This window comes from Phodopus roborovskii, unplaced genomic scaffold, assembly GCF_943737965.1.
Source record: "Phodopus roborovskii unplaced genomic scaffold, PHOROB, whole genome shotgun sequence".
Lineage (NCBI taxonomy): Eukaryota > Metazoa > Chordata > Mammalia > Rodentia > Cricetidae > Phodopus > Phodopus roborovskii.
The window spans coordinates 3,429,795-3,455,768 of NW_026125391.1; the positions used below are offsets into that span (position 1 = coordinate 3,429,795).

At 37.6% G+C, this 25,974-nt stretch overlaps 1 pseudogene; it reads left to right on the plus strand.

The window, feature by feature from the left end:
* Nucleotides 1–23,983, plus strand: part of LOC127214808 (glyceraldehyde-3-phosphate dehydrogenase-like) — a 982,025-nt pseudogene extending 958,042 nt beyond the window's left edge.
* Nucleotides 23,984–25,974: the final 1,991 nt, after the last annotated feature.

Consider the following 25,974-nt stretch of genomic DNA (forward strand, 5'->3'; position numbering starts at 1 on the left):
TTTGGTCAAAGATAGGCAGGAGGGAGGGCCAAGTCCCTAATCCAAATTACTTGACAGATTTTGCTGATCCCTCCAGGAAGGTATTACCCTGCTTGTGGAGTGTGGGGGAATGGGATAGGAGGAGGGTCGGGGGCATGGGAAGGAGGAAGAGAGGGAGAGGGAATGGGATCAATATGTAAAATAAGAAAATAATAATAATAAATAAAAAAGAAATAACTAAGGCCAACAAAATCATAATACAAAATGTCAAGGAAAGCTGAGGAACCATAAAAAGACCAAATCTAACTATAATAGCGATAGAAGAAGGAGAAGAATACCAACTCAAAGGCACAGAAAATATATTCAGCAAAATCATAGAAGAAAACTTTCCCAACCTAAAGAAGGAAAGGCCTTTGAAGATAGAAGCAGCTTCCAGAACACCAGACTGTGCCCACTTCCCCCACCCAAGAGGTCCATTTTCCACATAATAACCAAAACACTAAACATACCGAATAAAAAGAGAGTACTAAGATCTGGAAAAGAAAGGGGACAAAGGCCAGGTAACATAAAATGGAAGATGTATGAGAATAAGAATAATACAAAATTTCTCAATGGAGACTCTGAAAGCCAGAGGGTCATGAAGAGATGTTATGCTGACACTAAAAGACCATGTATGCCAGCCTAGACTACTATGCCCAATGTACAATATAAGATACTCCAACATAAAACAAGGTTTAAGTAATACCTTTCCACAAATCCAGTCCTACAGAAAGTACTAGAAGGAAAACTCCAATCAAAGGAAGTTAGCAGCTTCCATGTAAACACAGTTAATAAATAGATCCTCACCAGAAAATCTCAAAGAAGGGAAACACACACAGATACACACACACACACACACACACACACACACACACACACACACACTATAACCCAACCACCATCAAAAAATAATAACAGTAATTAACAATTACTGCTCATTAATGTCCCTTGGTTTCAAAAGACTCAATTCACATATAAAAAAGAGACACAAGCTAACAAATGGATACAAAAACATGAAGTCTCAATTCTGAACACCTATGCTCCAAGTATAAGGGAACCCATCCATATATGTAAAAGATATATTACCAAAACGTAAATCACATATCAAACACCACACTTTAATAGCTGGGGTCTTCAACATCCCACTCTCATCAATGGACAGGTCAGCCAGACAGAAAATTAACATAGAAATAAGGAAACTAACACATGTCATGACTCAAATGGGCTTAACAGACATCTATAAAAACATCCTGTCCAAATACACACACACACACACACACACACACACACACACACACTTAAAATATACCATCTTCTCAGCACCTCATGGAACCTTCTCTAAAACTGACCACATGATCAAAGCAAATTCTAAAAAATAAATAAATAAAAGGAATAAACTCCTGTATGTTATCAGACAACATGGCTTGAAGTTAGAATTCAACAATAACACAAATTATAGAAAACCTACAAACTCAGGTAAACTAAATAATGCTCAACTGAATCACCACTGGTGTAGCTGACTGAGTTTCCAGCCTCCGGTCAGCAACAGCATATGTAACAAAACAAAACAAACAACAATAACAACAAGAAAAAAAATCCATGTTGAATTAAAAGCAATCTCAAAACCAGCATGTAGTTTTCATGTTCTTGAGAAATTAATGAAAACTAGGGAAAAATAAAATAAATTTTGAAAGCCCATGAATGCAGTGAGGGATAGACTTTCTGAGGGGGGGAAAATAAGGAAAAACAGTTGCTTTCTGAGGGTAACTTTTTCTTTACTTTATCTTGAAAATCCTCTCTGAAAATCTCTTTGCTCTCTACATCACTGCTACTATGCTGCCTCTGTTCCTCCTCTTGCTCATCACATCCATCTCTGTTCTCTGACCTCTATATGACTGCCCTCTACTTCTCACTCCTTCTGCCTTGCTATCTGCCTTGCTGCCTTCTCCTCTGGCTCTCTTCTTTCATAGCCCAAATCTGGAGAATTACAGATTGTTTTTCAGAGCCTGACCCATACTCAAAACCCAAGATAAGTCCCTTAGTTTCTCTCAGGCTAGGAATGTCACAATGTCCAGGTAGTGAGTAAGTGGCCTTGAATGTAGCCCTAAATTTGTGAGAGTTGCCAGGCAGTAAATAAACAGCTGAATCTGGAGGTTGGGGAGTTGTGCTTCAAACTCTGGCTTTGAATTTAGCAAAACAAAAGCAGTAAAAATGACCTTATGTATTTGTTTCTAGAAGCTACCATATATTGTGTTCAGGGGTAACCCTGCTTTGAAATTGTTTTGAAGTCTAAAGTTAACTTCTCTATGTAACAGGCTGTCTGTGACTGAGTATCCTATGTCAGCCTGAGTAAGGTAAAGTATCCTTGTGTTATTTCTGTTCATCAATATTGCACAACTTAACAAGAAAATAATATTTTATCCATCTACAATTATACATGTGCCCAACAAGAATAAAACATACCATTAAAGGGCTGTAGAAAGAACTCCATAGCTGTTCTTATTAGGGAGGCATAGCTGTGTCACCTAAGACAGGAACAAACAGTCACTCAGTCAACAAACCCATGGTTTTTCCAAGTGGGGGTCCCCAATAATGCCTGCTAAGTTGGCTTTACCAAGTAGGACTCTCCAGGAACAACTACTGGACTGACATGTCACATAATAGTCGTCAATGTACAGTCCCATGACCCTCTGCATTCTGGGTCAGGGAAGACATAAAGAAATTAAACAATTCATAGAATTCAATGAAAATTAATGTACAACATACACAAGCTTATGGGACACTATAAAAGCAGTGCTAAAAGAAAAGTTCATAGCACTAAATGCCTACATAAAGAATTTGGAGAATTCAAGAACACATCAAAAATCAAAAATCATCCACAATGATTAAATACACTTCATCACAGGGATGCAGGGATGGATGGTTCAACACACTAAAATCTGTTGATGTAATAAACACATAAACAAACTGAAAGACGAAAGACCATATAATCATCTAATAGATACTAACAAAGTCTTCGACAATATCCAAGACCCCATCATGATAAAGGTCATGGATAAATTAGGGAAATAAGGAACACATCTAAACATATAAATATAATAAAAACAATTTACAGCAAGCTAACAGAAAACATCACATTAAATGGAGAGAAACTCAGAGCAATTCTACTGAAATGGAGAACAAGACAAGGCTGCCAACTCTCTTCTTATCTATTCAATATAGTACTCAAAGTTCTAGCTAGAGAAATATGACAACAACAAATGGAGATTTAGGTGGCATAAATTGGAAAGAACGAAGTCAAATTAATGCTATTTGCAGATGATATGATAGTGTACATAAGTGACACCAATTTTTTTTTCAGGGAACTCTACAGCTCATAAATACCTTCAGTAAAGTGGCTTCATACAAGATTAACTAAAATAAATCAGTAATCCTCCCACATACAAATGATAAAGGGGATGAGAAAGAAATCACAGAAACATCAACCTTTGCAATAGCCACAAATAATTTAAAATATCTTGGGGAAGAGGGGGAGGAAGGAGAAACTGCGGTTGAAATGTAAAATGAATAAAAATATTTAAAAAGAAGTTCTGTCAAATAATCAAGTTCTAATCTGCTGAGCTATCTTTTAACTGTTTTGAACCTTCCTTTTCAATACAATTTCTTTGTTTAACTATAATATGTCATAGGTAATGTTTACCGCTTTTTTGGACGTGGTTTCTCTATGTAGCCCTGGCTGTCTTATAAATTGCTCTGTAGACCAGGCTGGCCTCAAACTTACAGAAATCTACCTGCCCCTGCCTCCCGAATGCTCATATCACCCAGCATCATAGGTAATTTCTTTTCTATTTGATGTTCTATAAATTTCTTGTACATGGATAAGCATTTCTTTCTCTGTGTTTGGAAATTTTCTTTTATAATTTTATTGAAAATAATCTGTATGCCATTGCTATCATATTCTTCTTCTTTTATACCCAATATTTGGATGTTAAGTATTTATACAATGTCCCAAAACTCTCCCTTTTTCATTCTCATATTTTTAAATTTTTCGTTGGTCTTTATTGGGTGATCTTACTCCTTTCCTTCATCTTGAGGCCCTGATACTGTTTCCCATATGACACATTCTGTTTTAGCTTTCCAGTGGTATTGGCTTGGCTTATTGAGTTTTTCATTTCCAGGATTATTTCAATTGTTGTTTTCTTCAGCTTTTTCATAACTTCATTAAATATTTATAGACACAATTTTTCAGGCAGGCCAACAAGTAAGTATTCAAATCTAGAAGACATAATGAAGTCCTATGTTTGCCCTGTTGTTTATAGGAACATTGTGAGTAGGACAAGACCAGTAAAAGAAGACAATATTATATTAGTTATCAAATATCTGCCATTAGCATCCATTTTGCATTGATGGCACATCTTTTTAAAACGAACAATCATATACAGTGGGGCCTGTTAGAAGGCTCAGTTGTGAACACATGTGCCACCACCCCTGACAACTTCAGTTCAATTCCTCCAAGCTCTACATGGTGGAAGGGGAGAACCAATACTCACAAGGTTTCCTCTAATTCTCACATAGATGCTGTCGAGTATGCTATAATATGCATAAACCCATACTCATACATACACACACTTATATAATTTTATTTATTTTTTTTTGAGACAGGGTTTCTCTGTATTGCTTTGGAGCCTGTCCTAGAATAGCTTTTTAGACTAGGCTCGCTTAGTGATTTTATTATATATGCATTGTTGATTTTTTTGCTGGACTATTGAATGTTTGTAAAGCTCTGAGAAGAAAAAATATTGATATATAAAACCAATTAATTTCTATGAATATCTGATTATATGAGATGCTCTTACTTCTATTAATGACCAATAATATATTTGGAAGTCCTGAAATACAATATGTGGGGAAACCATGTGGTTTGTAAAATCATTTTTATTAGATATCTAATATCTTCGTCTTGTGCATCAAAAAAAAAAAAAGAAAGAAAGAAAAAGAAAAGGAACTCCAATATTTGTGAGAATTCACAAACTGTCCCATAAATTTCTAGAACAATCTCTAGTTGTCAAAATGCTATTTGTGAGAGCCATTGGTTTAAATCAGAATAGTTTAATATTTGTCTTTGTCACATGACATCATCATGCAATTTGTTAACCAATACTCATAGCAGTTCTGGGATGCATGCAAACTCCAGGATGGGCAGGCTTCATGTAAAGCACTTTAATAATGAATTTATATAGTTATAAACCACTACAACAATGTGTAGGCCATATGTTTTAATAAGCTGTAAGTCCTTATAATGAAAATGATCAGTAATTTGAAAACGACCTTACACGTTTTTATCGTTCATCATAATTCACTGGCTCAAGAATAAATTAAATGTATATCCCCTTACTAAGTCTTTTACAAGTAAAAGGTCTAAAGTGAAGTGTTAAAGTTCCAGTGGGGTAGTTTGCTTTATACCTTCACTACACTTTGAAGGATATTTAGGGAAATATTTATCACCTGAAGCTTTTATTACAATCTACTTGTTTGAGACACTCAGTTGCATCTCATGGCTCTTCTAAACTTAATTAAACTTTTACAGCTGAACTGGTCTGCCTACTGAAGGAAGCTCCATTTCTTAAACAACCTGATCTTCAAACTTGGAAGCTGTTTCAGGGCTTTTTTTTATCTCAAATTTTAGAAGAGAAATGACTTGTTGATAAGTGAATAAATAGATGCTGGCTCCCTATATATAATTTGAAATGAAAAAGTAATTGGTAGCAATATGAAAACAATTTTAGTTGGAATGAAAGTGAGTTGATTTTAATCCTTTGAGATGACATTTTATTCTTGAAACATATTCCATCAAATTATAGACAAAAATACAATTCATCTGAATTTAAACTATCTGAAATTATTCATACATTCTAGTATCTTTTAATTTGCTCCCTAAACCATAAAATATACATATTATCTATATATTCTCTCTATATGTTATATCTATATATTATAGTATTTATATTTATAAAACACAAATAGAAATAATCTTCAGCTGAATAGATAGATTCTTGTCACTAATTTACATGACAAAGAAAGTACCTTTTTCTTACTATTTTTAGTTGCTTTCATTTTTTGACATATAATGGTTTGCAACAATAAGAAAAAAAAAAAAGCAGGACACTCTTAGGCACAATCATCCCAGTATGTTTGCCTGCCCCAAATTTCAGTTCTCCAGCAGATCAGAATTTACTGTTCTTGCTCTAGAAAAATGTCATCAGTCATCAAGTTTGCCTGTCCTCAAGAATGCCACTGAAACACATGAGTGGGACCCTATTTCCTGGGCCTGGGCAGGTGCTTCATTGTAGAAACCATTAATATAATAACTAGTTATTTAAGTCTTTAGAGGAGGCACTACTTTGGCTGTTCATTTACTTAAGATTAGCCAAAATGTTGGGAGATGGGTCAATTTCTCCTCTCAATTAATAGCTATTAGATTCTCCCTTGCCATGCCGGCTATGATTTCTGTGCATAAAAGGAGGAGCACTTAGCTATCCAGGGTACACTTATTCTGGCACTTGCCATTTTGACATTCCTCCAAATGCCTTGAGAAAGCTGCACAATAATAACAGTTGATTGGTCCAGCTCCTGAAGGCACAGTATCAATCCATCACAGCTAAAATGTTTTAAGATCTACCCACAGCTGTCCATCTTTTTGCAGTAGGAATCTTTGATAAACTACCATCAATTCATGTGTGATCTATGAAATGACCCATTTGTATTACTCTATTCCTCCCTAATATGGTATTTCTGTTTAAATTTGTTTATATCTCATAATTCACCTTGAACAGAAAAAGTGCATCACATTAAACTACAATGACATGCTACTAAATCTTGCATCAGCTTTCTTATCTGCCTCTCTCACCCAAACACATTACAAAATTTTCCTCTGCGGCCTATGTCTCCACAGTTTGTCCCTAGGCAACATATAAAACTCTGAATATATTGTTTCATCTGCCTGGCATTCTCTTCCTTACCTAGGGAGACTGTGTAAGGAGAACAAAGGAAGAATACTTGAAAAGATTGTATCAATCTGTGTTACAGGTACACTGCTTAATACCTGTGTAACTCTAAACTCTGGGAACCAATTTCAGTATCTGTAAGGTAGGAATGATGACAAAATCTATATGTCAGTTTTTCTGAAAATGAAAGCCTGGTGTATTTGTAGGAAATCTTAATATTACCTGATTTCACTCACCTATCCCTCACCTAACTAACCCCTTCTACCTTTCAGACAGAGTTCAAGTGCTTTTTCCTGAAGAAAGAACTCCTTAGAGGGCCAAACTTTACATGTGGAGCTCCTTGAAGAATGTCTGAACACTGTCTTTCACAGGTTTGGTAAACACTACTGATGGGAGATGTCACTCTATAAATATGTTTCTCATACTGGTTAATGAATAAAGCACTGTTGGCCAACAGGAAAGCAAGATAGGTGGAACTAGGAGACAAGGAGGAAAGAGGAAGTAGTAGAGAGGAGCCAACATGGAGAGTCTGGAGAGAGCAGGACAGCAGCCAGCTCTCGGGTAAGATGAGATTACATGGAAATACTTAGATTAACAGAAATGAGTTAATACTTAAGACAGAGCTAGCCCATAAGAAACAAGTACCTGGCCAACAGCATTATATCAAATACAGAGTCTCTGTGCATTATTTGGGGCTGGAGCGGTGGTGGGACAAGACCAGTGGCAGGCAGAAAAAAACCTTACTCCTTACAACTACTAGTTGGTTTTTTTTTTTGCTTGTGCCCTCCCTCCACCACCACTGGTTTGTAATTAATCAAACAAAATCCTTTTGGTATCTCTCTTATTTAGATATCTTCTCAAAATCTGCCAAGGCAAAAATTAATTTTGCTGCTATCTGATCTTCTACTGTTGAGATTCTCCTTTAGAGTAAGAATTACCTGACTCTTGTCTATTTGTTTTATCTAAAATTGTATATTGATCTCTGTGTTGTGCTTCAACTGTCATTAGGATCAGTATCTAAAACATAAATCTGTTATATTTAATTCTAACACATTCGCAGCTTTCTGATGACTCTCAAGAGGATAAAGTCAGTCTCTTCAGGTTGACATGCATGTACTTCATAATCTGATACTAGACAGGATCTCTCTATTCTATGTTGACCTTGTGTCAGATTTGGAGGAAAGCTCCTTAATCCTAGTGAACAGTACCTAGCAAAACCCTTCCTGAAGACAATGGGTGTGCCCCTACCTTGTTGGCTTTGTGTTTGATCATTCAGCTTCTTCTAAGTGAACATGGTGGTTTGCACTTTTACACACTAGTCCTAAAATGTCACCATTTTCATCAGACTTGCCATCCCAAGAAGATACTTGTGTAGGCCACTGAGATCAAAGAAATTGTGGCTGGCTTTAGCCCCACTGCAGCTTGAAACTACCAGCACACTGTAGATGACCCACTTATGCTCATAAAGCCACTAGGAATTACCAGATTACTAAGGCAACCATATTGATCCATTGGATATTTTCATTTTAGTAATGTAACAGGAATGTTTCCTTTAAAGAACTGCTTGTTTTAAGTTTATGAGTGGTTCTTTTCAAGCCTGTTCTTTCCTGTGGTGTTGGATGGGACACCTTTTCCCATTTCATAATACTCTATTTGGGTCACCCTTGGCAGAAGTGATCCATGAAGATGCACTCAAAATCTGTTTTAATCTCTAACCAAATGGTCTGAGCCTTGAGCTAAGCTTGTTCTCCACATGGGTGAATGACTTCCTTAGGAGATTCAAATTCCTAGGCTGAATACACCCTAGCAAGTTAGTGTCCTACCATCTCACTGACTGGTCCCACTCCACATGCAACAAGATGAAAATAGAATTTCTTTGGCCTCTTCCTTTTACTCAAATAATTCAAATCACCTAAGATATGTTTTTTTCTAGTTCAGACAGGTCAAATGTGGATAAATATCTAAAACAGGAAGTTGACAAGGACAGGAAAAACCTTGAATCCTTGAGCTCTTGCTTTAGCTTGCAAGTGCTAAGACCACAACTGTCATCACCATGACTGCCTTCTCCATTAGAAATAGAAGTTTATTTTTCCTTTCTTACTTTCTGTTTATTTCATCTAAGATTCATCAAATCTGCTTATTTCATCTAATATATCTTTAAAATGTATCCAACTATATTATTATATTTTGATGCCTAATACTTCATGTTTTTAAAAACTGTCTTGTCAGATTTAATGGAGCTTCAATAATCTCCCATTTGAAGTTAAATTATTTTGTTATTTAAAATTCTTGTCCTATATATTCTAACTCCAATACAGCTGACATTTGTTAATTATTTTCTGGCCCTTATCTAGAAATAGTTTTATGCTGCCAATTTTGTTTCCCTAAACTGTCTTCAATAATATTCCTAGTAAAAATCATATTTCTCAACAATTCTCTCTCTGTATCTCTCTCTCTGCCTCTCTGTCTCTCTGTCTGTCTGTCTGTCTCTCTCTGTCTCTGTCTCTCTCTCTCTCTCACACACACACACACACACACACACACACACACACACACACACACACACCATAGAGCTGGAATGCATGTCTTGTCCTTATTAGCCTGAGAAGACCTTCATGAATGCTTGAGCAAATAGAGCAAATTTCATGTTTCACTTCCATACAGTGCACACTCTTGGCCTCCTTCAGAGCTCACCCAGACAACATCTGAGAAAATTCAGACTACATGTTATTTCAGAAAACAGTACCAACTGAGGCCTTAGCTGGCAGCTAGCATGAGCAATCATGTGTATGAATATAGGACTCTAGATTATGCCAGTTCCTCCATCACATCACTCAAAGATTAAGGCTTTAAGCATCCCCCCGAGATCCCAAATAAACATTGTAAGCAACAGATAGACTACCCACACTCTGCTCTGGGAAACTGGGAGAATGGTAATTTTAAACCAATTGATTTTCAGATGTTTATTCTTTATAACAATAGAAAACTATAGTGTTATATGCCCAAAAAATTCATGTATTTTTGCCTGTGTACTCATATTTTTTGTTGGTACGAGCTGTTTTACTCAATGAAGTATTATGTCAGTCGATGTCCTCCCAGACGCAGAAATCAAAGTACAGTTACTTATGAAACATATTTGTTGGGAGCAAATGTGTGAAGGATAAAGAGGAACAAGTAGGTATAGTCAGGAAGAGCTTTGAGACTATAATGAAAATGAACAGAGATAAAAGACTGAAGCATGTCAAGGCTGCTGCCGACCTGGGAGTTTTCCATTAGAAATATCACTCCTTATGTATAAATGGGCAGCCACTAGTAACAAAGGCTTTTTTGGGCCAGCAGTACCCAAGTACCCAAATCATGACTCAGAAACATATTATTAGTTATGAGTGTTCACCTTTATGCTTGTCCCACTAGTTCCTATCACTTAATTTAACCTGTTTCTCTTCATCTATGTTTTTCTATGTTTTGCTTTGGGGATTTTTTTTAGCTTTCTTTTATTCTATATATCCTACTTTCCTGCTTCCTCCACATCTGGCTAGCTGGCCCTTGCATGGCTGGCTGGCTAGCTGACTGACTCCCTTTTTCTTGCTGCCTACCAGCTATTTCCTTTGCCTAGCTATTGGCTATTCTGCTTTTTATTAGACCAATCAGGTTCCTTACACAGGTAAAATAGCAACATGTCCTACATAGTTTTAAAAAATAATGTAGCATAAACAACTTTAACACATCTTTACATAGTTAAATAAATAATTCTATTCTACAGCAGTCACCCATTATGAACTGCCTCCCAAAAGTGTCACAACAGTATTCAGTGGGCATAAAGTAGAGGCTGGCAGTTAGTTCTGCTACCTACAAAAGGTTCTCTTGAAAGATATGTGAGTATTATGTATGACACATCTCTATGGATGTTCTTGGTGTATCAAGGAAGAGGTAAAGGACATGTCTGTGCATTTGGAGAAGAGATGATGTACTCCAGGGCAGAGATCCACCCTATGGTATTACAAAATCATTTTGAGTCACTGCTGATACTGGTTCCACCAGCAAACTCTACTGAGGGGAGGGAGTGACTAAAGACTTTAAAACTATTTGAGTAAAGCAATATGAGGAGATGCCAACCTCTGTAGGTTGTTGACCATCTGCCAGAGAATTTGATGGTAGTTGGGGGAGCAAGGACCTTATAGTAATTGATTAGTCTCATATCTGCTTAATCAGGTCCTTAATTGCCAGGGCATATGCTTCTCTTGATTCAAACCCCAGAGCACAATGCATCAGTGTCTGGCTGTAGCTAATAACTTATACATAGGCACTGCTAGCAAAGAAATACAGGGGAAACACAATTCTGCTAGGAAAAGTTACTGTTCAGTATCCTTTAACCTGTGCCTCTCCCACCTTCTGTAAGCTGTTGTGAGCTGTACTTCTCCATCTCAGGACAAGCCTTGTCCCCTGGGGCTTCTTTTGTTTTCTTAGTAACTCCTTTATTTTTTTCTCTCATTTGTATAGGGTTCTCAGGCTGTTTTTAAGCAAAGAGACAGCAGCCCTTGCTCTTCTATTCTCTACTGCAACAGGCATGTGAAAGTTACAAAAAAAAAAATCATTTGCTCACCCACCAGGGTGGAGAAGCCTTCTTTTCAATGCATGGTAGAGAAAGAACATGCTATGTTCTGTGGAAAGAGATGTAAAAAGCCTCTGTATGGAAAGCATCAGAGCCTGTGGCTTCTAGCTAAGGCCCAACCCACATCCATCACCCATGAACTGCCTACACACAATACTCTAAAGTTTATTTCATGGAACATTAGAAATCCAGCTGGGAAAAACTAATACCAAAATTATATAGGTAAGTCAGCCTAAAATATCAGTAATGAAATCTGTTATAGATGCTGTGACAAGGATAGAATCTACCAGGTTTGTACTCTTTCTTCCCCTTGACCCATACTGCCCCTCTGGGAGCAAAAGTGGTAAGAATGGCAAAAGAATTGATTGCACTAAGTTTCTGTCAAATAGAAAACCTCAAAATAGAAAATTTTTGGTACATCTGAGTTAGAGTAGCAGAGGAGAAAGAACAAGGCATCATGTACTTGCTCTGTTCCCGGATGTTGAGACCTTTGCCATAGGACATAGGGAGACTCTGACCCCCAGACTGTCCTTACCAACCCTAGAGGTCCACAGTGAAGTATACCAAGTGGGTATGTAGGGTAGGGTAGCAAAGTGAAGATGAAAACATAATTTTGTGATATTTGGTTGATACTAATTGTGGTTTGAATGAGATTGTCCCCCATAGGACCATAGATTTGAATACTTGGTCACCAGAAATTGGCACTGTTTGAAAAGATTAGGAGGTGTGATCTTGTTGGATGAAGTGTGTCACTGGGGTTAGGATTTGAGATTTCAAAAAGCCTATTGCAAGACCAGCGGCTCTCTGTTCCTGCTGCACAGAGATCAGGATATACAACCCTCTGATACTTCTCTAGCACCATGTCTGCCTGCCTGCCGCTGTGCATTCCCCTATGATGATGATGGACTAAACCTCTAAAACTTCAATTAAATACTTTTTGTCTTGTAAAAGTTGCCATGATCGTGGTGTCTCAGCAATAGAACACTGACTGTGACAGTTCTGAAAAATTGGGGAGAAAGAACAGGCAACATAGAGTTTGATAAATACATGATTCCGTGATAAACATCAATAAAAATCACTCTATCATTCAATTAAAAAAAACTTAAAAATAATTAAACCATGCTCTTAAACATGGTACCTCCTTTCATAGATTAATTATCAAAGTTTTTTGATTGTATGGAGACTGGTTAAACTGGAGAGCCTAATTTCAAGGATTTTTTGCAAGCAGTGACTTTTACTGTTAGAAGCAACTGAAAAGAAATAGTTTTAACCTTTCATAATTGATCAAGGCTAATAGCATCAAGGAGATAGACATCCAAACTGATGAGAGTAGGGCTGTCTGACATCAGAATTCCCTTATGTTAATGAATTCAAAGGTCTTGAAGCTCAATTCTCACTGTGGATTAAATCTACCTCACTCCAGACACAATCTAAAAATTCAAATCTTGTGTTGTATTGCTTAAAACTTTCTCCTGTAAAAGTTTTTTATTGTTTGCTTTTGTTGTTGTTGTTGTTATTGAGAAATACATGAAAAAGGACAAACAATGGGTTGAGCTGAGCACAGGGCTATAGCCTCTCCCAGTCTCAACTTCCAACACCTCAATGCATAATTCATTAGGAATATGAGTTGATTTTTTCCTAATTACTTTAATCCCAATGAAAAATTTCCTATCAGGGTATAAAAACAATGTATAGCCAAACAGCAAGATGCATTTACTGTGACTTGCATGCTTAACATAATCAGAAATTTACTTTTTAAATGTTGTTTGGTAAAATTTTAATATTTTCCATGAACCTAAAATGTAACATGTTTTATCCCCAGCTAACCATACTTGCTGCCAAGCCTAAAATAAGGTTAACAGCTTTAGTGCTTGAGACCTCACTGTCTGTTGCTAAATCTCCAAGCTTGATACAACCAAATGATGTACATGTCTCACTTCTATGTTTAAAGACATCTCTTCAGTGCAATTTTATTAACAAAGAAGTTATTTAAAATGTTATTTAAAAAAGGGGAACTGGCATGGGGTCACAACCTGTTCCCCAAGTGAGGGTGTATGGCTACTCATCCTCAATAAGCCAATCAGAAGATCCAAATTAAAGGTAGACAGTAGAAAAAAAATGACATCTACTCAATGTGGCCACATTAGGAAGAGAAACAAGGAGAGATAGAGTACAGGTTTGGGGTCCTGATGTGAGATTCAAATTTAAACAGAGGCCCAAAGATTTGCACATTCAAGCAGTCCCAATCGAGATGTTGTCCCTCTGACCTCTGACAAAACCTTGTTCTTCAGTCTTGTCCTGTAAGTTGGTAGAGCTTGTTCTGGCTAGTTTTATATCATAGTCTAGTTTATTGACACAAGCTAGAGTTGTCAGAAAGGAGGAAGCTATAGTTTTAAGAAAATGCCTTCATAATATGGGTCTCTACACTAACCTAAAGGCATTTTCTTAATTATTAATGAGGGAGGGCCCAACTCATCATGGATGGTGCTATTTCTGGGCTGGTGGTCCTGGTTTCTATAAGAAACCAGGTTGAGCAAATCATAGGAAGCAGGCCAGTAAGCAGCTACTTCTCTGTGTCCTCTGCATCAGCTCCTGCCTCCAGGATCCTGCCCTACTTGATTTATTGCCCTCACTGTTTTGACAATGAACTGTTTATGGAAATGTGAGTGAAGGAAACCATTTCTTCCCCAAGTTACTTTAGTTCTGGTGTCTCCGCACAGTGATGGTGCCCCTGTGACAGCTGTTTGAAATCTCCTTCCAGGAGATAAATTCTTCCCTGATTGATACCTTTTCCTTCTTCCAACATAAAATTTCCTCCCAGAAAATTCCTGGGAGGAAATACCATTTCTTTGGTGTCTGTTGTTTTAATAATCTGATAGATGAGAGTGTCTTTTAAAAAAAGACTTCTTCTGTCCATTTGGTTACAAAGCAACATACCTAATAATCTAACTACCACTTTATTTCTAATTCAGAACAGGTGTCTTGGCTGTTTTATCATGTCACTGCTCTGTTCTCCATTTTGAGGTTTAATCTGTACTTCCAATTTCCATCAAATGTGTCAATCAAAACTGTTGGCCCTGTACTTAAATAAAATTTCCAATATTATAAAATATATATTGATTTAATCCAAAACTAGTAGCTACTCCCTCATATATGACTGTATCTATCACAGTAACTCCACTGCCTAGATAAATATTACATCCCACATGTTAAAATAGTTATCTTTCCTCTCTCTTTTTCTCTCTTTCTCTCTCTCTCATGTTGTTTTTCTTTTCTTTTTGTAATTGTAGTGCTAAATATCAATCCCAAGACATAGCACATACTAGGTAAGTGCTGTACCACTGAACTATATCCCCAGTCTATCTTTGTTCTTTACATATTTTAAGAAAAATTTTTATGTGCTAGTATAGTTCAGAAAAGAAAAGACTGGATTCTTGATTGATGTTCATTGTTGATACAGGGTAAAATATCAAGGGAAGTAATATTCTAGGGTAAGAGAAATAAAAATAAGTCAGAAAGTCAAACAGACTAGACTCAAGAAACCCTTATCACCATCTACTAAACAGTGAAACTGAAAATAAGAGATTTAGGAATATGTGCACCATCAAAGGTGATGAACTTGCTGTTCTTTGTGCTCAGGTAGCTTTCTGGATCACCATTTCCATTTGATCCAGAGATTCTAAGGGATTCCAAGTACAGAGGCTTTGACATCAGACACATGTACCTGCCATTTGAAAACACAATTTAAATGTCTCTGGAAAGGTGTCACTAAAGCAAATTCACTAGGAAAAGTCTTTTATTCAAGGTCAAAGATTTATGCATACCCAAGTTGAGGGCATATAAGCTCAGAAAATCCTAGTAATCAAGAAGCACCATCTTGAAGGGAATAGGCAAAAACACCTTGGTCTGAGTACTGCCATTTTGACTCATACTCCATTTTACCTACAAGGTAAAATAGTTCTGGTTCCAAGCCCTAGGGAAGCTGAGAACTTTCCAATGGCTGATCAACCTCTTCCCTAAACCATCAAAATCATTATTATGCATTTTTACTTCTTTAGAGACAGCCTGTTTATTCTGAACAATGGAAAGAACAAATGAATCTGATTGGTTGGACTAGAAAGCTTGCATTGTATGTTGATTGTCAATAATGGAACATTCAAGGATGCCCCTAATCTCTAAATCCTGATTGGTGAAAACTGTAACTGTAACTTGCTAACAAATATTTGTGAATTTTATGCTTATAAACCCTAATTCTGTCCCTTCTCAGGGCTGTCAGGAGAAGCATGGCTCCTGAATCCTTGTCCTGCAGCCCTGATTGATCAGTGGCTTACTTAAGATGGTGAATTATGAAACACTTTGGAACCCATAAATGTAGTCTCACTCCTTCTTTGTAGAGGATAATGGGATAGGTGTAACAATCCCTCTGGGTACTGAAAATTGCTTGATTTAAATGGGTGTGATTGCTATTCTTGGTTGTCAACTTGATTACATCTGGAATGAACTTTGATCCAGAAATGGAGGGCATACTTGTGAAGTGTTGGGTTTGAGTAGATAAATCACTTACAATCCTGATCTTTGAGTCAAGAAGACTAGTGCCTTTAATCTAGATCTTCAGGTGGAAAGACATTCCTGTAAACTGGGCCACAACTTGTTGCTGAAAGTCTACATAAGGACATGAACACAGGAAGCTTTTCCTCTTTGCCTGCTTGCTCCCACCTAGCTCACAAGCCCATCCCTTTGCTGTCATTATAGCCTATGTTTGTGGGAGCCCAGCATCTACTGAAGACCATCTAAAATGTACAGTATTGTTGACTGAGAAACTTCTGGGCTTTTGAACTTTCTGTTTATAGTCAGCCACTGTTGTGTTAGTTGGACCATAGCCTCTAAGGCATTTTAATAAATTCCCTTCCTACATAGATAGCAAGAGAATCATTCTGTAAGTTTTGCTACTCTAGAGAACTCTGACTAATACAGTGGGGAAAGTATTGTCAAAGCTAAAACTAAGAAATTTTTATTTAAAGCTCTTTCCTGATTCATTGTGGTGGTGAGCAATATATCTTTAGGTGGGAGGATGATCGACATGCAATGGCAGATGCCTGGCGTTAGCTTCAGTTTGCACCTGCCTATCAGAGTACAAACAGGATTGTGTGGCAGAGCTGAAAAACAGGAAAAAAATAGATCAGGGGAGTGTTTAAGTTCATTTGAATCTGAAAGTGACCAAAGTACTCATTAATATCTCCAAACACGAGGCACAGAATAACTACTTTTCACAGTGAGTACAGTAATTCACCAGCAATTATTTAGAAGAAGGGCCAAGCTTGGGAATTGTCAGAGGATATGATTGAAAAAGCTGTTTTTGTTTGTCCTTGACATCAGCCTCATGGGCCATATATAAGTGAGCATTTTCAAAATGTTTTGGGTCTCGGCTTCCTGAGGAACCAACACACTGATTTCCACAGTAACTCCACTAGGTTGCACTTCCACCAGCAATGAGCAGCATTCCCCATGCATCACACCCTCACAAGCATGAGCCATTTGTTACTGATATCAGCCTTTGTGACTGCTCTAAGATGATTAAATTGAAAGATAATTTTAATTTGCATTTCCCTGATGGCTGAGGATGTTCAACTTCTAAATGTTTCGTAGTCATTTTTGTTCTATCTTTTGAGAACTCTCTACTTAAAGTAATTTTACACTTCATTTTTAATTGGGTTATTTGTTTTCTTGATGTTCAGGTTGTTTTTTGTTTGTTTTTTTTTTCTTTTTTCTTTTTGTTCTTTCTATATTCTGGATAGTAAACCTCTACCAGGTGTATATTTTCTGAAGAACCTTTCCCATTCTGTAGGCTACCAATTAGCTCAAATGACATTGTATGTTGCCTTACAGAACCTTTTTTTATTTCATGAAGTTCCATTTATTTGTGTTGGTCTTAGTGCTGTTTTTAGCATCCTGATCACAGGGTCCTTTCCTGTGCCAATGAGTTCAAGACTATTCCCTACTTTCTTCACTATCAGACTCAGAGCCTCTGGACTTATGTTGAAGCCCTTGATCCATTTGAGTTGAGTTTTGTGCAGGGTGATAATTGTGGGTTTATTTTTATTTTTCTATATGCAGCCATGCAATTTGACCAACATGTTGAAGAAGCTGTTTTGTTTCTTTTTCCCACTGTGTATATTTGACTTCTTTGTCAAAAATCAGATTCCATAAGTGTGTGGAATTATGTCTAAGTCTTTAACTCAATTCTATTAGAAATGTGCCTGTGTTTATACCAATACCATGCTGCTTTTATTACTATATAGCTTTGTAGTATAACTTGAAATGAAATAGTGATAGCTCTAGTAACTATGTTCCAGATATATTACTCAATTTCAGTCTTCAATGTCTTAAAGTATTTTTGTTTGTTTGTTTGTTTGTTTTGTGTTGGTTGTTTTTACAACAAGTGTTTCACTTATTTCGTTTTAGTTATCCCAGGATATTTTTTTAGACTATGGTAAAAGGTATTGTTTCTCTAATTTCTTTCTCAGCCCATTTGTTAACTGATATAGAAAGGTTAATGATTTTTTGCATTAATTTTATATACTACTATGTTGTAGAAAGTGTTTATAATCTGTAAAAAGTTCCCTGGTGGAGTCTTTAGAATCTTTTATGTATAGAAATCTTATCATCTCTTGCTTTTCTTCAGCATTGGGTTTTGCAAAGGCCTTTTCTGAACCTAATAAGATTATCATGTGATTTTTGTCTTTCAGTTTGTTTATATAGGGATTACATTTAGCAATTTATGTATACTGAAACATCTCTGCATCTCTGGTATGAAGACAATGTGTGCACTTTTTGTTTCACTTTATTTCATTTTAGAACTTTTGTCTTATTAGTTCTTTTGTTTTGATTTCATCTTTGTGTTTTGTTTTGTGTTTTGTGTTTTTTTAAAGAGAGTTAACATAAAGTTAGGTGGGTAGTGTGGTATGGAGGATCTGAGAAGAATTAGAAGAGGAAAAACAAATGATCAAAATATATTGTATGAAAATAACTTAAGAAAAATAAAATATAAAAATGTTTAGAGTCATTTGGATAGATAAGTTCTACTCAAAATTTTCAGTCATATAAGTCAGAATATTTTTAAAGATTTATTCATTTATTTTTCTTATATGTGTATGAGTGTTTGCCTGCTTGTAAGTAGGTGTGCCGCATGGATTTCTGGTATCAGAAGATGGCATCATATCCTCTGGAATCGAAGTTAAAGATGATCATGAGTCAGTGTGTGTATTGGAACCAAAACTCGGTCCTCTGTAAGAGTAGCACATGCCTATAAACTATTCCTTTAGCCCTATAAATAAGAATTCTTTTTTTCATCATTTTTATTTATATTACATACCAACCACATTTTTTTCCTCCCTCTTCTACTCCCATTCCCTACCCTTCCTCCATTCTACTGCCCAGCCACTCCTCCTCTGTCTCCATTCAGATGGGGTAAGGCCTACCATGGTAATCAACAAAGCATAGCATATAAATTTGAGGCAGGACCAAGTTCCTCCCCTACCCCCCCAAAAAAAAATCAAGGCTAAACAAGGCATCTCATCCTAGGGAACAGATTCCAAAGAGCTATCTTATGAATCAGGGATAAGTTCCGGTCCCACTGCTAGGGTCCCCTCAAAAGACCAAAATGCATAACTGTCAACCAGATGCAGAGGGCCTAGGTTGGTCCCATAAGTATGAATTCTTAAAAAAAAATCACCTGAGTTCATAGCTAAGTTCTAAAATGCTTGCCACACAAATATGAGAACATGAGTTCTGCAACCTGAACCCACATAAATATCCACGCACATGCCATTCAGGGAAGGTGGAGATTGGTAAACCTCTGAAATTGCCTGGAAAGCCATGCTAACTGAAGGAACAAACTCTTGGCCAGTAAGAGATGCTATCTCAAAATACAAGATGGATAGATGCTAAGCAAGGAAACACACATTGTTCTCTGTCCATAAAATGAGAACACACACACACACACACACACACATTCTCTCTCTCTCTTTCTCTCTCTCTCTCTCGTTCTCTCTCTCTCTCTCAGTTAAATGAGATGTTAAAGGAAAAATGTGCCAGACACCTTTTTGAAATTTCAAGGGAAGGTACAACAACACTATAACAATAGAATTCAAGTACATAAATATTTTCAAAAACAATGTAAATAGATAATAAATGTACAAATGTATTCAATCTATGCCACAACCTCAAAATGAAAATGAAAATATAAAAATGATAGCCAGATGTGCACAGATTACATATTCTCCAGTACTATGGAGCAATCCTCCAAAGTTTGTAAAAGAACAAATTAAGTTACTCATTTCAGGGAAATATAGAATACCTATTAAGAGCCTGAACTTGCTTATAGCTTTTAAAACAGTGATGCTGTTGATAATTGTATTGCTCTAAGAAATAGTTTTAAATACAAGTGAAAGAGTTGTAGCGTTATGGAGGATAATTTCAAGGTTCCAAACGCAAGCCTCCGAGGACAGTTAAGGTATAAGATTCTGTTCAAACATTCCCCAAGTAGGCTATTTGCAAGGATCTGACTGTGAATCATAACTTGGATAGGAGATTGTAGGATGCTTGAGTTGTCAGGAACACAAAATATTTGAGGAAAATTCAGTCATCAAGGGAAACCAGCCCAAGAGAGAGCACATACATAGTTAGGGTTGCAGGTACCCTGGCCATGGGGTAGGTTTATCAGAGTCCACTGGAGTTCACAATAAGCTACCACACGTGATTTTGTCTGCTCCAGTGAGCTTCAGTCTTGCTTTGACCCAGGTTGTACTTGCTATCCTTCCATCCCTGAATTTTGGAATGGGAATGTACACCCTTGTCATTGTATGTTGTAGGCATGTGCCTTTTTTTCCACAGTAGCTCACAGCTAAAAGAATACCTAGTTTTAGAAGAAACTTTCAACATTGTCAGACTTACAAGCAGTGTTCAGTTGTTAAAATTATGAGAACTTTTGAGGTTGTACTACATTTACTTTGTATTATGAGATGCCCATTTCCCTTAAGGATGAGGAACAGAATGTTACATATGAACTTAAAATATGTCCTATGGGCTGGCATATTTAACACTTGGTCCCCAACGTATTTAAAGATTCTGGAACCCTTTGGAAGTGGCATCTGCCTGACCAAAGTAGGTTACAGAAGGAGGGCCTTAAAATCTGTCTCACCCCTGCCTTGTATCTTTTCCCAGTCTGAAGCTATATGAACAGTTTTCCCTCATACATATGCCACCACAGTAGAGGTGTGCCTACCACCATGCTTTCCCCTACAATGAACTGCAATCCCTTTACATCATGAGATAAAATATATCTTTGCCCTTTTAAATTGCTTCTGCCAAATATTTTACTCACAAAAAATTCAAAAGTAACTAATAAGCAAGTTATGGATTTTAACTACTCATATGAGAAATTGATAATGATCCCAATGTTTTCATTAGCACCCACTTTCCTATTCTCTGTCATAAACTGACCAGGCTCTCCATGCTTTGAAAGATCTACTCAAACAATTCTCTTTATTTGTACCCTTTTCCTTAATTAATATCAGACAACCCCAGTCAGATTATACACTGAAAATACTACTTTTAGTCCTATGAGGATTATAGTTAACCAGATATCTACCTATGCATGATGAATGCTCTGTTGTAAAATATGGTCCTTCTTTTGGCCAGCTGCTTGCAAGATCCTACCACACCCTGGTTCTGGGCCTGAGTAGTTTCAGGACTGACCATCGGCCAGTTCTTTCCCATCCTCACCACCAGTATGAGTTCTCCAGAACTGCCCAGACTTGTTCTCCCTTAGCAGTGATGAGCAGTAGCACATCCTCAGAGTCAGCTCTCCCACACCTACACCATCAGGGCCATCTCTAGTGTATTGCCCACATAATGTTCAGAGTCTGCTCTCTGGAGTGCTGCAGCTGGTGAGGTGCAGGGACAGTTTTCCTGCTCTTATGACCTTAGAGCCAGCTCTTCCACCTGCCACAGGAGGTGACTCTTTAATGACCACTTGGAAGTAAAGATTCATGGACAAAAGTGTTTACTGCATGACTCACTGTGTCACACTCCAGCTTCCATGACCAACTGTTTTCTGAGGTTATTTTTTTTTCTCTTTTCCCATTTTCTGTTAAATTTTATTTTAGCTGGGGGAGGATCAAGGAAAGAGGGTGGATAAATAGAAACAAGGAATTGAATGTGATCAATATCTATGGTGTAAAAGACACAAAGAATAAATAAAAAAGAGAAAGTTAAAACAAACAAACAAAAAAGATCCTACCACACTTCTTTTTGACTGTTGACACTCATTCATAGAATAAGGAAATAGGAGGGTCTTGGAAGGTGCTAGAGAATATAAGCTGGGAGGCTAATTGAAAGTGTTATCTATCTATATGACTGTTAGAATGAAGTCTTTCCAGTGCATCAGCATTGAAGTCACTTGCCCTTTTGTAATTGTTCACCCATTCTCTGTATGTATGCCCAATAAATGCAGGGATACATCACTCCTGTGGATGAAGGTTTTTGTCTTTCCCAGTTCCACAGCATTTGTCCCAAATAAATACACAGAGCCTTATATTAATTATAAACGGTTTGCCCTATGGTTCAAGCTTCTTATTGGCTAACTCTCTCTTAGTTATTAACCCATTTCTATTAGTCTTGGCTTACCAGTGATGCCCAGGCTCCTTTCTTCCTCAGCCACTACATGTATCTCTCTGGCCACTCAACCTCTGTGTTCCTCTTCTCAGGATTCTCCTAGTCTTATAACCCCATCTATACTTCTTGCCTGCTACATCCTGCATGTCCATTGGCCAAAACAGCTTTATTCATCAACCAGTAAGAGAAACATATTCACAGCATACAGAAGGACATCCCCATCACACTCCAGATTAAACTTTGGTGAAAGTGCCTTTGGTATGTCATTGGGACCTCATACAGAAGGAGTTAGAATTGTATATATCTTAAAGGAATTGTCACAACTATGTGAAATGCTGCCAGAGGGCTCATAACATTTATAGAATTAGCATGCATTCCAAAACATGGGAAATCCTTTTCTTGATAGCAATTTGACAATCTCCATGAAAAAAAAAAAAACACTTATAATTGCCCTAAGAAGATTCCCACTTCTTTAAAGAATTTGTGCAACGGCTCTCTGCTCCTCCCTGTTCTAGAGACAGCCGCATCTTTTCGTGCATTGCCAGCCTCGTTTCTGAGACACAATGGTGAAGGTCAGAGTGAACGGATTTGGCCATATTGGACGCCTGGTTATCAGGGCTGCCATCAATTCTGGCAAAGTGGACATTGTTGCCATCAATGACCCCTTCATTGACCTCAACTACATGGTCTATATGTTCCAGTATGACTCCACCCACGGCAAGTTCAAGGGCACAGTCAAGGCTGAGAATGGGAAGCTTGTCATCAACGTGAAGGCTATCACCATCTTCCAGGAGCGAGATCCCGCCAACATCAAATGGGGTGATGCTGGTGCCGAGTATGTTGTGGAATCTACTGGTGTCTTCACCACCATGGAGAAGGCTGGGGCCCACTTGAAGGGTGGGGCCAAGAGGGTCATCATCTCCGCCCCTTCTGCTGATGCCCCCATGTTTGTGATGGGTGTGAACCATGAGAAATATGACAACTCCCTCAAGATTGTCAGCAACGCTTCCTTCACTACCAATTGCTTAGCCCCCTTGGCCAAGGTCATCCATGACAACTTTGGCATTGTGGAAGGACTCATGACCACAGTCCATGCCATCACTGCCACCCAGAAGACTGTGGATGGCACCTCCGGGAAGCTGTGGCGTGATGGACGTGGGGCTGCCCAGAACATCATCCCTGCATCCACTGGTGCTGCCAAAGCTGTGGGCAAGGTCATCCCAGAGCTGAACGGGAAGCTCACTGGCATGGCCTTCCGCGTTCCTACCCCCAATGTGTCCGTCGTGGATCTGACATGCTGCCTGGAGAAAGCTGCCAAGTATGACGAAATCAAGAAGGTGGTGAAGCAGGCATCCGAGGGCCCACTGAAGGGCATCCTGGGATACACCGAGGACCAGGTTGTCTCCTGCGACTTCAACAGTGACTCCCACTCTTCCACCTTTGACGGGCTGGCATCGCTCTCAATGACAACTTCGTAAAGCTCATTTCCTGGTATGACAATGAATTTGGCTACAGCAACAGGGTGGTGGACCTCATGGCCTACATGGCCTCCAAGGAGTAAGAGCCCATCCTGGACCATCCACCCCCAGCAAGGACATGAGCAAGAGAGAGGCCCTGGCTGCTGAGCAGTCCCTGTCCAACAACCCCCGACACTAATCTCCCTCACAGTTTCCATCCCAGACCCCCAGAATGAAGGGGCTTAGGGAGCCCTGCTCTCTTGAGTACCATCAATAAAGTTCACTGCACCTGTCAAAAAAACAAAAACAAAAAAACAAAAACAAAAAAAAAAAGAATTTGTGCAACAAGAATAAAAGTTTTCCTTCATTTTTTAGCCATTACTCAGTGTGGACAAAGCATTATATTGTACTGGCTATCAGCCTAGCTGGTAGTATGGTAGTAAACATACTGAAAATAAACAATGAATATCCAAATCCAGTTGCTGAAGTCTATGACTGTCTCCCAACATTTCTGTTTAGTGAGTTTGAATTCAGAAAAGTTGCACATTTAAATGCCAGCCACGTAATGTTCAGCTTTTATTACCTATGATTCTCTTCAAGCACTTTGAATGCATTGTAGCCAATCACATGAAATCCGGTAAGTCAAAAAGGAGGCTTAGCAAAATGGAAAATTGATTGTGTTTACTGTAGATTAAACTTACATGCTTTACTCATGACACAAAAATAACCCAATTAAATAAAATTCTTGTTATATAATTTTGCTTTTAGCATACCCATTCTAAACATACTTCTTTAAAACATTATTTTAAACCATAGAGCATGTGTCAAAAATATATAACATGAACAAAAACAAATGTCTCTTTTGAATGACAAGGCTATGTTACTATCATTAAGAAAGGAGATTCAGCATATCCTCAAAGTTAAGTGATCTCTCCCATCATTCAGTATTATCACTTTGTTTCAAAGCTACTGAAGATGTCCAAAGCATGCACTATTTACTCAGCTTCCTGACCACTGACACACAGTTCTCTTGCATTAATTGCCTGAATGCTTTGATGTATGCACTTTTTTCTTTGCAGATCCTATTCATATTTATAGAAAGAGATATTTTCTTTTCTCCCAAGATAAGAAAAGACAGTGTAAAGCGAAAAGTGTTTCCATTATTGCTTCAGGCTAAAAACCTAAGTGGAAAGAGAAAACAACATGAAAAGGGGATATAAAAAATGTAACTGAAGCAGAAGGAGCAAAGGAAGAAAAGGCCCCGAGGATGCTGAGAGAAGCAAAACTGCTTTAAGAGCAGCAGACCTCAGAACACTAAAGACCTGAGGGAAGTTAGCAAAAATGAAAACAAAATCTTCATAAGAAAACAGGGAGGAGAATAGAACTGTAAATGCATATAAATAAACAACAGCAGCAAAAACCCAAATGAATATTCAGATAAAAGCATGGATTGGCAGAAATTAAGCAAACAACTGAAGCAAGTCAGCACTACCAGTCTATTATCATTTTGGTAATATTTGCTTTTTCCATTGTAATTGGTGAGTGGAACTGACATAATCTAGCAGGACCAGAGGGCAACTGCACAATCTCCTTAAGCTTCTATATCCTATACAGTCTGGTGACAGAATAGTCACTGCACAGTTCTCCTTGATGAAGCTCTATAACTCCATGCAGAGCCCTTTGCAAATGCTGCCACTGTGCCTCAGCTTCTGTGTCTTTGGAAGAAGAATTGGGCATTGCATCATTGATCCCCAATGCACAATGCTTACCTTTTCTGTCTGACTTCAAGATGCTTTTGCTTTGCATTTGATTTTTGACAGTTTAATTACAGCTATAGCTAAGATAGGTTTTCTGTTTGTCTGTCTCTTTTGTCTTAAGAGAAACAATTGAAAGAGCGCATAGTCCTGTGATTTTTTTTCCCTAAGCGTTATCAGTATTTCCTCATTTAAATCTTTACCAAACCATGTCTTGAAATGTCAAGCCTACTATCAGAGTTATATCTTTGAGTAAAGAATTCAAATGCATATAAAATACATTAAGGCATCTTATTTTCTTCTTTAGTAAAAATGTCATTTATTTCCTCAACTCTCACCTAAAATTACACATGTGAAAAGGGACATTTCAAGCATTGAAAAATCAAAGAACAGCATGTTTCCAAGAACATTTAAAAGGCTGAATCTTTGTTGTTTATGTGTAATTCCATCTCCAG